Source organism: Arachis ipaensis, chromosome B4 (genome assembly GCF_059453495.1).
Source record: "Arachis ipaensis isolate K30076 ecotype BB chromosome B4, ASM5945349v1, whole genome shotgun sequence".
Taxonomy (NCBI): domain Eukaryota; kingdom Viridiplantae; phylum Streptophyta; class Magnoliopsida; order Fabales; family Fabaceae; genus Arachis; species Arachis ipaensis.
The window spans coordinates 40,678,144-40,692,759 of NC_142439.1; the positions used below are offsets into that span (position 1 = coordinate 40,678,144).

Genomic DNA, 14,616 nt, shown 5'->3' on the forward strand with positions numbered 1-14,616 from the left:
TACGTCCTGCATTTGAAAATCAACAACATAGTATGGAATGAGAACCCGAGGTTCTCAGTATGGTAACAGTACCCAATGATGTAAGATGTAAGGCTTCGGGACGCCGAAGGCAATCCTAGGAATTTACATCACATACAGATATTCAAGCTTAGAACAAAATAAAAAAATATATAAAGAACTTAAACCATAAACCAGGTTATCTAAACATAGGGGAATTCTAACTAATACTAATCACACTGCTGTATCCCACAGCCTACGCCACCCTAACCTCCGTGCGATCCCATCGCCACCACCTACCTAACCTCCTCAGCACCAGACAATCACAATTAATGCAAACAAGTAAAACACAGATAATATTCATATACAACAAGTAGTCCAAGAAGCAGGTAGGCATGTTATACAATTAGGCAAACTCAAGTAAACAAAGGAAGCAAGTATATAGAAGATGCATATGATGAATGTCTGCCCTATTGGCTGTGATATCACATGTCGGTTATTGCCAAACCCGACAGAAAATCTGGTCGACAACTCCCGGATTAGTCTCTCTATTGCGCATAAGGAGGAAAATTCCGAGGGATGAGTGCCCTACCACCTTCTCCTTTCAGAGGGAAACATTCTGAGGGACAGTGCCCTACCACATTCCTCTGGCTGTCGCATAATTTCATGGGTTAGTGCCCTACCACCTTACAATCAGAGAGAAATCGCATTTTCAGGAGGAATAGTTCCGAGGGATAAGTGCCCTACCACCTTCTCCTTTCAGAGGGAAATATTCCGAGGGAGCGTGTCCTACCACCTGTCTCTGGTTGTGAGAAATATGAGTGAGAAGCCCAGCTTCAACCCTCACATCCGAACGTAGGCGGGAGACTACCACAGCCCCTACGACGGAGAACAATACATATCATAATCACATAGGTCACTACTCATAGCACACTTTCACTCATACTCATTCCATTAACCATATTCATTTCTTTCCAAGTTCTCATCTCATCACAACGGTCATCAATTCATAACTTTCCATTCTGAACTCACTAGTTCGTCAATCTTTCAATTCATATACCCTCCTTCCTTCTCACTCCACCAAACTATCCTCACTACACCAGAAACCTACGCCTCAGTTCTCTAACTTTCTAAAATACTACCAAATCAAACCTCCTAGGACCTTTTCCATGTTCTAATGCCCAAAAATAAGCCGAAGAGTCTTAAAATAGTGTCACAGAAGCTTACAAGCTTGTTGGGAAGGTAAAATAGTTGAAAACAAGTTTTAAATTTGAGAAACAGGGCATGTGTGTACGCACAGGGGTGTGCGTGCGCACGCCCAGGAAAATAACAACTAATCATGTAATAACAAAAATAGTAGAAAACATGAATATAACATAATAAGAACGGAAAGAAATATAGAATGAAAGGAACTCAACCACCTCAGTTATCCTAGTGGCCGTTTCATTCTTCAGACTGTGCTCCTCCGTAAAAATGATTCATCTCCCTTTGGTGCCATTAGAATAAACAGAAAAGCAACAAACGAAGCGACAACACCAAACTTAAAAGTTTGCTTGTCTTCAAGCAAAGAAAATCTGAAAACAGGGAGGGACATAAAAGGTACACGGAAAAGGAAAAAAAATTAGTGTAAAAAAATAAATTGATAAAAGGACAAGAGGGGTTAAAATAATTAAAATAAATATATATTTTTTTTGTTTTTTTATATATATTTTTGTATTTTTTTTATATATATAAGATTATTTATTTATTGATATATATATATATATATATATATATATATATATATATAAATTCGTATGTAAGAGGGGGGCGTATATAAATAGGGGGGAGAGGGTAATATACATATATATAGAGAGATATATAAAAGGGGGGGAGGGGTATGATATGTATATATGTTATATAAGGGGGATGGGGGAAATTACATACGTATAAAAAAATATATAGTATGGGAGGGGGGCATGATAACGTATAATAGGTATATAAAAGGAAAAAGGGAATCTAATTAGGGGTGGGGACGTGAGCAATTGAAACTTGCGCTGAACTAGGATGTGAAGGTTAGCGAATTAACGCCGAACTTAAGCTTATCAAGTTCAGCGTGGAAACTTTACAAATGTGCACCTTCTTTACGTCGTTCTCCATGCTGAATTTGGGATTTTCCAAGTTCAGTGTGGACTATACAGTGACCAAAGAAAAAATAGTAAAACTCAATAAAAAAATCAAATAAATAATAAAACTACTACTACGAAAAATAGACTAAGAATACGAAATCATCGGGTTGCCTCTCGACAAGTTCAGTGTGGGATGGGCAGGGGCTTCCTTATTAGTCTTCATTGAATCCACGCTGAACTTGGATTAACCCAAGTTCAGCGTGGGATGGTACGTGATCCTCCTTTAGTGCGTGGACTCCACGCTGAACTTGAAAAAGCTCAAGTTCAACGTGGAGGAGGCTGAGAATGTTGTAGAAGAAGTGATGAGTCCAATTCACACCCCATTCAAAAATTGGTGAATTAGTTCCTTTGGCAAGCGCACCAAAATTATCGTCAAGTAATAACTCACAGTGGAGTGGGATCGTATCCACAGAGATTGGCAAATTCGAGCAGTTTTAATTAATTGGTGAATTAGTCAAGTGGATCAAGAAGATTATGAAGTACAGAATTGTAAATGACATAAATGTAAATGACTAGAATATAAAGAAAAGTAATAAAGTGCAGAAATAGAAATGGCATAATGTAAAGTGCAGAATCATAAATGACTTGAATGTAAATGGGAATGCGGAATTGCTGAATGTAAAATTAAGCTATAAAGAAATGGATAGATAAGAATGGGGAATTCATTGAGATTGGGAGATGTTGTCTCTTTGGATCAAATCTAGCTTATATCCCCTTCAATCATGCAACTCATTGACCTCTTGATAATCATGATTGATTAAGCCCCAATCCCTTGGTGACTCAATCTCTTAGATCTTGATCAATAGCCAATTCCTTGGTCTAATTGCTCATGAAGAGAGATATGCTTGGTCCCTGATTATACCACATACCAATATAGGTCCAAGTAGAGGGAGGATTATATGTCACATATCCAAACACCAAAACCCAGATTCTACTCAAGTGTAAGAAGGGATTTCAAGCATGGTTTCATGTTTCCTTTCCCAAGGTTCCCATGAAACCCAATTGCATTCAATCTCTTTTCCAAGATAATTGAACACTAAGCATTAAGAACGAAATTCCTTCTAGCAAATCAAAGAGAAGATGAAGAGAAGAAGAATTTCACTATTATCAATCTATCAAGTACAATAGAGCTCCCTCTCTCAATGAGAGGGAAGTTAGCTACTCATAGCTCAAAAAGTACTCAAAAGTGAAGTGTAAAAGTGGATCTAAAACTAACTGCTTAACCCCCTTTCAGTATTCCTTGGGGGGTATTTATACTACTCCTAGTAAAATAAAAGAATTACAAAAGTGAAAAAGGAAAATTACATTTTGGAGGGAAAAGAAGCTCAATAAGTGTGACCTCCCAACTGGCGTGTGATTGGCGCTCTAGTGGCGTGTCACGTACTCTTTAATTTTTAGCTTGACGTGCCACGCCCACCCCTTCAAGTGGCACGCTCGTCTCTCTAACAACCTTGGCGTGCCACGCCTTCGAGCTCAAGTGGCACGCTCATCTCTCTAACAACCTTGGCGTGCCACGCCTTCGAGCTCAAGTGGCACGCCATAGCCTTTTTCTTTTTCCCTTGTCCTCTGGAAACTTGAACTAGCCTGGCACGCCCATGGTCTGGCGTGCCACGCCCTTGCTCTATGCTTGGCTAAGCTTCTCTGGAAAGTTGCACTAGCGTGGCACGCCCAGGGACTGGCGTGCCACGCCCCTTTGTGAGTGAGTGGTTCCTCTGTTTGGCGTGCCACGCCACGAACTCAAGTGGCATGCCCCAATGCTTCTTTGCTCTCTGAATGACACTGGCGTGCCATGCCTGGGGTTCAAGTGGCATGCCTAAGTGGAGAATAGTGAGTGGCGTGCCACGCCTTCGATACCAAGTGGCACGCCCCATGTAATTGCCCTCCCTTATCCTCTCTGGAAACTTATATCAACGTGCCACGCCTAAAGGCTAGCGTGCCACGCCCATGATCTTATCTTGATTCCAGTATTTGGCGTGCCACGCCTTAGCCTTCAAGTGGCATGCCATGGTGACATGCTTGGCTTGGCGTGCCACGCCTTCGATACCAAGTGGCACGCCTAAGTGAGGTTGAGAGGTTGACGTGCCACGCCTTCGACTTCAAGTGGCACGCCTAGTCTTCAATTGCCTTCAGCCCCTTCTCTGGAATATTGTACCAGCGTGCTATGCCATGCTGTTCAAGTGGCATGCCCATGGATTTGTGAACTCTTTAAGCTTGGCGTGCCACGCCTGGGTTCTCAAGTGGCACGCCTAAGTGACTTCTTGGAGCTGTCGTACCACGCCTTCAATACCAAGTGGCACGCCATAGTGGGGGTTCTTCTTGGAATGGTGGGTTGGCGTGCCACGCCCCTTTGCTCAAGTGGCACGCCCATAGTAGTTGATGGATTTGGCGTGCCACGCCCCTTTTGTGTCCTCCATTGTTGCTCTCTGGAACTTTGTACTAGCGTGCCACACCTAGTCCCTGGCGTGCCACGCCCACATGCATGCTTGGACTTCCCTTCTGGAATTTAGTCCTGGCGTGCCACGCCAGTGCATTTTTGTGGCGCTTGCTCCAAGTAGCACGCCAATTTCACACGCCCAGCTTCTTGTTTGTCTTCTACCCATTTTTGATGCCTTTTTCACCTGAAATTCAGCACAACTTATCTCAAAGTAGTGTACCATAATATTCATCAAATAATGCATGAATTATACTGATCAAATGAGATTTATGCTCTTTTATGGTCTTTTTTATGCAAGAAAGAAGGGTAGATGATGCAAGTCATCACAACACCAAACTTAAGCTTTGTTTGTCCCAAGCAAATCAATGTGAGTAAGCCTTTATAACTTGAGGCCTTGGCTTTGAATGATTGCAACACAACTAAGAGTAAAACTAAGTGTTCAACACATGTATGAATGTTTTAATGTCATGAAAAGCTCTTGGATCCTTGAGGGTTCTTTCAGGTATAGGCTTTAGGGGTCCTTTCTATTTATTGTCACCTTGAAGTAGCAAGGGTTGTTTTGCTTTCTTGACCATGACTCTAAGTGTTTTGTCTCAAGACAACCCTTTAATTAGGTTTTCAATTAGCACTCCCAAACCAGTTGGTTTTAGGGTACTAGGTGTTGAGACACCCCTAAGAATTTACTTGCCCAGGTCTCTTCTTGACACATCTTCATCACAAGCATCTACTAAGATCTTTAGTTCTTTTTGAGCTTTTTGATGTTTCTTTTTCCATCCCAGTAGTTGATGCTCAGAGCCTTGGGCCTCTATTGCTTACTACCTCTTGGTTCTATGGATATTCAAGGAACACCCCTTAACCTTCCTTGTTATACCTTCTAGGACTAGTTGCCCTCCATGACTCGTTTTCTTTTTAGTTCATCCAAGGTTCTACACTTAGTTTCTTACTTCTTAGTTTGTTTGATGATCTCTCTTGGCCTTGGTCTCTCTTATTGTTTTGCACAACTCACAGTAACTCTTATGGAGACAAGCTCTACTTTTATTTATGTTGAAATGAAGACTTGAAATACATGGCATTTTCTTTCTTGTGAAAAAAAAACTCAAAAAGACTTCAAATAGGAATTAAACTAAGCATAAAATATAAACTATCCTAGCATGATTATTTATTCAAAGAGTAAATAAAGCAAAAAGTTAAACAAGATTTCAGAAATTAGAAAGTGTCAACCATGGGACTCAACAACCTTGAGCAGTTTCATCTTTAGCTCATTGACCCCTTCCCTTTGTCCTTCTTCTTGGAAGGGGAGGAGCCACCTTCATCTGGCTTGGAGGAACCTTCTTGTGCTTTGGCATCCTTGGGCTTCCAAAATCCTGCCTCCTCATATAATTCCTTTCATCTTCCTTATGTTTGGCTAGGATTTCCTCTTGTCTTGCACTTAGCTCTTCCATTCCTTGCATGAAGGTTGGGTATCCTGGGTTTAGAGCGGCCACGGTGTTACACAAGTGATTCAGCTTCGCTTGTGTATTAATGTCATACTGCCTCCTGGATATGGTTCTGGCATCATAAAGGTGTCTGAATTCAGCCAAGTTCCTTTGTTGCCACTTGTCTTGCTCTACTATTTTGTCTAGTGCACTTCGCACCTCTCCCTAGTCAAATTGTTCTTGCTGCTCCTTCCTCATATCCTCCCAATTCCCTTGGAGTTGTTGAATATTTTGGTTGACTTGGATCCATTGTTGTTGTTGAGTCTCCTTGAGTTGATTGACATCTTCCCTCAAGTGGTATAGGTCTCCCTTCATTTGGTGTACATCTTCTTGCAATTGTTCTCAGTTGAACCCCTCTGGAAATTGCTGATATTGGTAGTGTGGTGGTGGTGGTTAAAGTGCCAGGAAGTGAGGTTGCTCTTCTGCCTCTTCCTCTTCTTGTTGTTGTTGTGGTCCATGAGCATGAGCTCTTTGTTCTCTGGCTCTTTGAAGTGGATTAACAGCCACCAGCTTGGCCATCTTCTTGGCAGTTATGAATTTGTCTTGCTTCACAAGCACCTCATCAATGATCTTTTCAACTCCAGCCTCATCACATAGCCTCTGTATAATGCTGGGGAATGCCAACCTTGTGTTGTCGCTGGTGCTTTTCAGTACTTTGTTGATGTTGTTGGCAATCATCTCTCCCACATTGATATTCTCTCCTTTCATGATGCTGTAGATGAGTACAGCTCTCTCCTTAGTCACCTCTGAAGTGTTGGATGTGGGGATTAGGGACCTCCTCACAAATTCTAGCCATCCTCTAGCTTGGGGGCTCAAATCTCTTCTCCTCAATTGGTTGGGTATCCCATCCTTATCATTTATCCAACGCACATTCAGTACACAGATTTCGTTCAGGATCTCATCAAATCCAGGGTCTTGCTACTTCATTCTTTCTTCAGAGCTCCGGGTGGAGCTTGTCCTCTTCACCATTAGCATCTTTTTTACTATAGTCAATAGACTTCCCCCTTACATAGCTAATGTAGCCATAGTGTTGTCCTTGTTGAGGCACTACGTTAGCATAGAATTCCCTCACCAAGCTCTCTACCACCTTCCTTAGTGGGTTGCATAGGAGTGACCAACCCCTATTGTTGATTTCAATGTTGATCTCAAGATGCTCATTCCTTCCTAGTTGAAACCTAACTTCTGGAATGATCTCCCTCTCACTCACCCAACCATAGAATTGATTTTGGTTGAAGGCAGAGAGAAACTTGTAGTCATTGAAAGAGTTTGAGGATCCAGAGGTTGGTTCCTTAGTTTTTCTTTTCTTTGAGGCTGAGCTTTTTGGTGGTGCCATTAGGTTGAGAGAGTGTGTTTGAAGTTGAAAAATGTGGGTTGCAAGAAAGAGCAAGCAAAACAAGGTTTTGCTCCAACACCAAACTTAGGGCTTGATTGTCCCAATCAAAAGAAAAAAAGAAAGTAGGGAAAGAGATAGGAAAAGATGAAAAGAGAAAGGAAGATGAGGGGTGTATGCTTTTCGTGTATGATTGGGGATTGTTGAAGTGGGAGAGGAGTTGGAGAGGTGAGGCTTTTATAAGGGTTGAATGGTGTGGTCGAAAGGTGGGAAATAAAAAGGGTTAAATGTTTTCCCACTTGAGGAGTGGCGCCTAGCGTGGGAAGAGGCGCCAACTCTTTTCTCACAGTGTCTTCTGCGATGTGTTGAGTTCCAAAGTGCAAGTACACTTTGACTTCCTTGCCTTGTGAGTCGTTTACCATGTGGGCCCCATTTTCTCTCCTGAAATGAAACTAAACCCATTAGTAATGACAAAAGAACCCCTTCACATTCCTTCCCATCAAGAGTGAATTGGATTGCAACTGATGGATGTCCCTTGGGACACCGAACTTAATTCTTTGGCTTCTTAATATATTGGTTTCATTATTATGTATTTAATCTATTCAAAATAGTGGAATAACACCAATCTTTTCTTTTTCTTTTGATTCCAATTCCTCTGAACTCATTAAACCACGTTCATGTTCTTACCCAAAACATTAAGTGCTTTCAAATTGGGTGACTTGGGCTGCTAGATGATCATTGGTGGTGGCCACACCAAACTTAATCTCTGGGCTTACTCTTCAAAACCAAGCTATTAAATGTTTGTAAGCCTAGATTAAGTGGGTGAGAGGCCACACCAAACTTAGCAATTTGGCTAGTTCTCAGCCCATTCACTCATCATTAGTTATGCCTTCATCAAGTTGCAATTCCAGAATAGAAAGAAATAAAAGATTGTAAAGAAATTCTAGCTACCAAAGCTAATATCAACTTTCTAATCTACAATTGTAAACTAATCCTAATTTGATAATGTAACATCAATGTGAGACTGAAAATTTAACTATCTAAAGCAACAGAATTTAAACTATTTCTAAGAAAAGCAATATCTCAAAAAGGATAAAGTTGTTGGGATGCCTTCCAACTAGCACTTCTTTATTGTCATTAGCTTGACATTTCTTCATCTTTAGCTGAGCTTGTAGCTCACTCTCTGCTCCTCTAAGGAGCCTCCCAAGTAGTGTTTGAGTCTATGGCCATTGACAGTAAAGGTTCTCTGAGTCTTGTCTTCCATGAGCTCCACATGACCATAGGGAAACACCTTGAGTATGGTAAAAGGTCCTGACCATCGAGACTTCAGTTTCCCAGGGAAGAACTTGAGTCTTAAGTTATAGAGTAACACCTTCTATCCTTCAGTGAACTCCCTTCTTGCTATCTTTTGGTCATGCCACCTTTTTGTGTTCTCTTTGTTGATTTTTGTATTCTCGTATGCTTGATTTCTAAACTCCTCCAGCTCATTGAGTTGCATTAATCTCTTTTCTCCAACAGCTTGCTCATCATAGTTTAACATTTTTAGAGCCTAAAATGCTCTATGCTCAAGTTCAACTGGTAAGTGACAAGCCTTGCCATATACCAGTTGGTATGGAGACATCCCAATGGGAGTCTTATAGGCTGTTCTATAGGCCCATAGTGCATCATCCAGCTTCTTAGACCAATCCTTTCTTGAGCTCCCAACAGTTTTTTCAAGGATTCATTTTAGCTCTCTGTTGGAAATTTCAGCTTGCCCGTTGGTCTGTGGGTGGTATGGAGTTGCCACTTTGTGCTTGACTCCATATCTGAGAAGGAGTGTCTCAAGTTGTTTGTTGCAGAAGTGTGTCCCTCCATCACTAATGAGAGCTCTGGGAACTCCAAATCTGATGAAGATGTTCCTTCTCAAGAAGCTTATCACAACTTTGTTGTCATTTGTTGCAGTGGCTATGGCTTCTACCCACATTGAGACATAATCAACAGCCACCAATATGTAGCTATTTGAGTAGGAGGTTGGGAAGGGTCCCATGAAGTCAATCCCCCATACATCAAATAGCTCCAGCTCTAGTATGAATTGCTGTGGCATCTCATTTCTCTTGGTTAGATTACCAGCTCTTTGGCATTTATCACACCTTGACACCATTTCCTTGGCATCCTTAAACATTGTTGCCTGTAAAATCCGGATTGAAGAACTTTTGCTACTGTTCTTTCTCCACTGAAGTGACCTCCATATGCGGATCCATGGCACTGCCATAACACTTTCTGCCCTTCTTCATGGGATATACACCTTCTTAGGATTCCATCAGCACACTTTTTGAACAAATAGGGGTCATCCCAGATGTAGTGTTTGGCATCCTTGATTAGCTTTCTTTTTGGTGTTGTGATGAGCGGATAATTCATACGCTTTTTGGCATTGTTTTTACATAGTTTTTAGTATGATTTAGTTAGTTTTCAGTATATTTTTATTAGTTTTTAATAAAAATCACATTTCTAGACTTTACTATGAGTTTGTGTGTTTTTCTGTGATTTCAGGTATTTTCTGGCTGAAATTGAGGGACTTGAGCAAAAATCAGATTCAGAGGTTGAAGAAGGACTGCAGATGCTGCTGGATTCTGACCTCCCTGCACTCAAAGTGGATTTTCTGGAGCTATAGAACTCCAAATGGTGCACTCTAATTGCATTGGAGACTAGACATCCAGGGCTTTCCAGCAATATATAATAGTTTATACTTTGCCTGAGTTTCGATGATGCAAACTGGCGTTCAACGCCAGTTCCATGCTGCATTCTGGAGTTAAACGCCAGAAACAGGTTGCAAAGTTGAGTTAAACACCAGAAACACGTTACAAACTGGCGTTAAACTCTAAAAGAAGCCTCTACACGTGTAAAGCTCAATGCTCAGCCCAAGCACACAACAAGTGGGCCCTAGAAGTAGATTTCTGCATCATTTACTCATTTTTGTAAACCCTAGTAACTAGTTTAGTATAACTATTGTATTTACATCGGGGATTCATCTTGGATCATCTTTTGTTCATCTTTGGATTATCTTTTGATCCTTGGATCACGTTTGGGGGCTGGCCATTCGGCCATGCCTGAACCTTCATCACTTATGTATTTTCAATGGTAGAGTTTCTACACACCATAGATGAAGGTGTGGAGCTCTGCTGTTCTTCATGAATTAATACAAAGTACTATTATTTTTCTATTCAATTCAAGCTTATTCCGATTCTAATATATTCATTTGCACCTCAATATGAATGTGATGATCGTGACAGTCATCATCATTCCCAACCTATGAACGCGTGCCTGACATCCACTTCTGTTCTACCTTAGATTGAATGAGTATCTCTGGGATTCCTTAATCAGAATCTTCGTGGTATAAGTTAGAATCCATGGATGGCCATTCTTGAGATCCGAAAAGTCTAAACCTTGTCTGTGGTATTCCGAGTAGAATCTAGGAAGGGATGGCTGCGACGAGCTTCAAACTCGCGAGTGCTGGGCGTAGTGACAAACGCAAAAGGATCAATGGATCCTATTCCAGTATGATCGAGAACCGACAGATGATTAGCCATGCAGTGACAGTGCATTGGACCATTTTCACTGAGAGGATAGGATATAGCCATTGACAACGGTGATGCCTGACATACAGCTTGCCATAGAAAGGAGTATGAATGATTGGATGAAGACAACAGGAAAGCAGAGATTCAGGAAGAACGAACGCATCTCTATACGCTTATCTGAAATTCTCACCAATGAATTACATAAGTATCACTATCTTTATTTTATATTTTATTTATCTTTTAATTATTAAATCTCCATAATCAATTGAATTCGCCTGACTGAGATTTGGAAGATGACCATAGCTTGCTTCAAACCGACAATCTCCGTGGGATCGACCCTTACTCACGTAAGGTTTATTACTTGGACGACCCAGTGCACTTGCTGGTTAGTTGTGCGAAGTTGTGACAAAGAACTAAGATTATGAACGTGCGTATTGAGTTTTTAGCGCCGTTACCAAGGAATGGAACAGTCACGATTTCTGCGCACCAAGTTTTTGGCGTCGTTGCCGGGGATTGTTCGAGTTTGGACAACTGACGGTTCATCTTGTTGCTTAGATTAGGTAATTTTATTTTAATTTTAAGCTTTTTATTTCTTATTTTCGAAAAAAAAAATTTCTTATTTTTCATTTTTCCCAATTAATTTTTGAAAAATCAAAAAAAAATTTAATAAAATCGTAAATCCAAAAATATTTTGTGTTTCTTGTTTGAGTCTAGAGTCAAGTTTTTAGTTTGGTGTCAATTGCATTTTTTTTATTTATTTTCTAAAAATTATTTTTGAAAATTTCATGCATTACATTCTTCATGATCTTCAAGTTGTTCTTGGTCAATTTTCTTGTTTGATCTTCATATTTTCTTGTTTTATGTCTTTTCTTGTTTTTCATATGCATTCTTGAATTCTTAATGTTTCAACATTAAAAATTTCTAAGTTTGGTGTCTTGCATGTTTTTCTTTTCTTAAAAATTTTCAAAAATAAGTTCTTGGTGTTCATCTTGACATTCAAAGTGTTCTTGGTGTTCATCTTGACATTCATAGTGTTCTTGCATGCATCATTTGTTTTGATCCAAATTTTTCATGCATTGAGTCTTTTTGATGTTTTTCTCTCTCATCATTAAAATTCAAAATTCAAAAAAATATCTTTTCCTTATTTCACTCATAATTTTCAAAAATTTGATTTGATTTAGTCAAAAGTTTTTAAAATTTAATTGTTTCTTATGAGGCAAATCAAATTTTCAATTTAAAAATTCTATCTTTTTCAAATCTTTTTCAAAAATAAAATCTTTTTCATTTTTTATTTCATATTTTCAAAAATTTCAAATTGATTTTCTAAAATCTTTTTCTTATTTTGTTTCATAATTTCAAAATCTTTACTAACAATTAATGTGATTGATTCAAAAAATTTTTAAGTTTGTTACTTGCCTAGTAAGAAAGGTTCAATCTTTAAATTTTAAAATCATATCTTTTTGTTTCTTGTTAGTCAAGTAATCAACTTTAATTTTCAAAATCAAATCTTTTTAAATTTCTTTTTCAAATCTTTTTCCAAATAAGTTTCAATCACATCTTTTCAAAATCAATTTCAAAATCTTTTCTAACTTCTTTTCTAACCTCTTATCTTTTCAAAAATTGATTTTCAAATCTTTTTCAAACTAATCCTATCTTTTTGTTTGATTCTTATCTTTTTTTCAAAACTACCTAACTAATTCTGTCTCTAATTTTCGAAAATCACCTTCATCTTTTTCAAAATTCCTTTTTAAATTAACTAATTGTTCTAAATTTAATTTAATTTGATTTAATTTCTCCTTTATTAATTTTCGAATTTTTAATTTTAATTCTAATTTAAAAACAAAAATACTTTTATTTTATTTTATCTAATTTTCAAAAATTCTTTTTTCTCACCTCCTTCTATTTATTTATTTATTTACTAACACTCCTCTTCATCTAAGAATTCGAACCTACTCCTCACCCTTGTGTTTGGATTCTCCTTCTTCTATTCATATCTTCTTCTACTCACATAAAGGAATCTCTATACTGTGACATAGAGGATTTCATATTTTCTGTTCTCTTCTTTTTCATATGAGCAGGAACAAGGACAACAACATTCTTGTTGAAGCTGATCCTGAACCTGAAAGAACTCTAAAGAGGAAGCTAAGGGAAGCTAAAGCACAACTCTCTGGAGAAAATCTGACAGAAATTTTCGAAAAAGAAGGAGACATGGCCGAAAATAATAACAATGCAAGGAAGATGCTTGGTGACTTCACTGCACCAAATTCCAATTTACATGGAAGAAGCATCTCAATCCCTACCATTGGAGCAAACAACTTTGAGCTGAAACCTCAATTAGTTTCTCTGATGCAACAGAACTGCAAGTTTTATGGACTTCCATCAGAAGATCATTTTCAGTTCTTAACTGAATTCTTGCAAATCTATGATACTGTTAAGACCAATGGGGTTGATCCCGAGGTCTACAAGCTTATGCTTTTCCCATTTGCTGTAAGAGACAGAGCTAGAATATGGTTGGACTGTCAACCTAAAGACAGCCTGAACTCTTGGGATAAGCTGGTCATGGCTTTTTTAGCCAAGTTCTTCCCTCCTCAAAAGCTTAGCAAGCTTAGAGTAGATGCTCAAACCTTCAGACAAAAGGAAGGTGAATCCCTCTATGAAGCTTGGGAGAGATATAAAGAACTGACCAAAAAGTGTCCTTCTGACATGCTTTCAGAATGGACCATCCTGAATATATTCTATGATGGTCTGTCTGAATTATCAAAGATGTCATTGGACCATTCTGCAGGTGGATCCATTCACCTAAAGAAAACGCCTGCAGAAACCCAAGAACTCATTGACATGGTTGCAAATAACCAGTTCATGTACACTTCTGAAAGGAATCCTGTGAGTAATGGGACGCCTCAGAGGAAGGGAGTTCTTGAAATTGATACTCTGAATGCCATATTGGCTCCGAATAAAATATTGACTCAGCAAGTCAATATGATCTCTCAGAGTCTAAATAGATTGAAGGAATCATCCAACAGTACTAAAGAGGAATCTTCTGAAGAAGAAGCTTATGATCCTGAGAACCCTGCAATAGCAGAGGTGAATTACATGGGGTGAACCCTATGGAAACACCTATAATCCCTCATGGAGAAATCATCCAAGTTTCTCATGGAAGGATAAAAAAAAGTCTCAACAAGGCTTTAATAATGGTGGAAGAAACAGGTTTAGCAATAGCAAACCTTTTCCATCATCCACTCAGCAACAGACAGAGAATTCTGAGCAGAATCCATCTAGCTTAGCAAATATAGTCTCTGATCTATCTAAGGCCACTATGAGTTTCATGAATGAAACAAGGACCTGCATTAGGAATTTGGAGGCACAAGAGGGCCAACTAAGTAAAAGAGTCACTGAAATCCCTCCAAGTACTCTCCCAAGCAATACAGAAGAAAATTCAAAATGAGAGTGCAAGGCCATAGCCTTACATGATGTGGCCGAACCCAAAGAGGAGGAGGAGAACGTGAATCCTAGTGAGGAAGACCTCCTGGGACGTTCAATGACCAATAAGGAGTATCCCTTTGAGGAACCAAAGGAATCTGAGGCTCATCTAGAGACCATAGAGATTCCATTGAACTTCCTTTTGCCCTTCATGAGCTCTGATGAGTATTCTTTCTCT

The 14,616-nt window shown here is 39.2% G+C and overlaps 1 non-coding gene across 1 annotated transcript; it reads right to left on the minus strand.

Annotated features, from left to right (window-relative positions):
• Positions 1-13,559: 13,559 nt before the first annotated feature.
• On the minus strand, positions 13,560-13,667 carry LOC148567292 (small nucleolar RNA R71). The gene has a single exon (XR_015882288.1). It is a non-coding gene; the product is annotated as a small nucleolar RNA R71 (small nucleolar RNA).
• Positions 13,668-14,616: the final 949 nt, after the last annotated feature.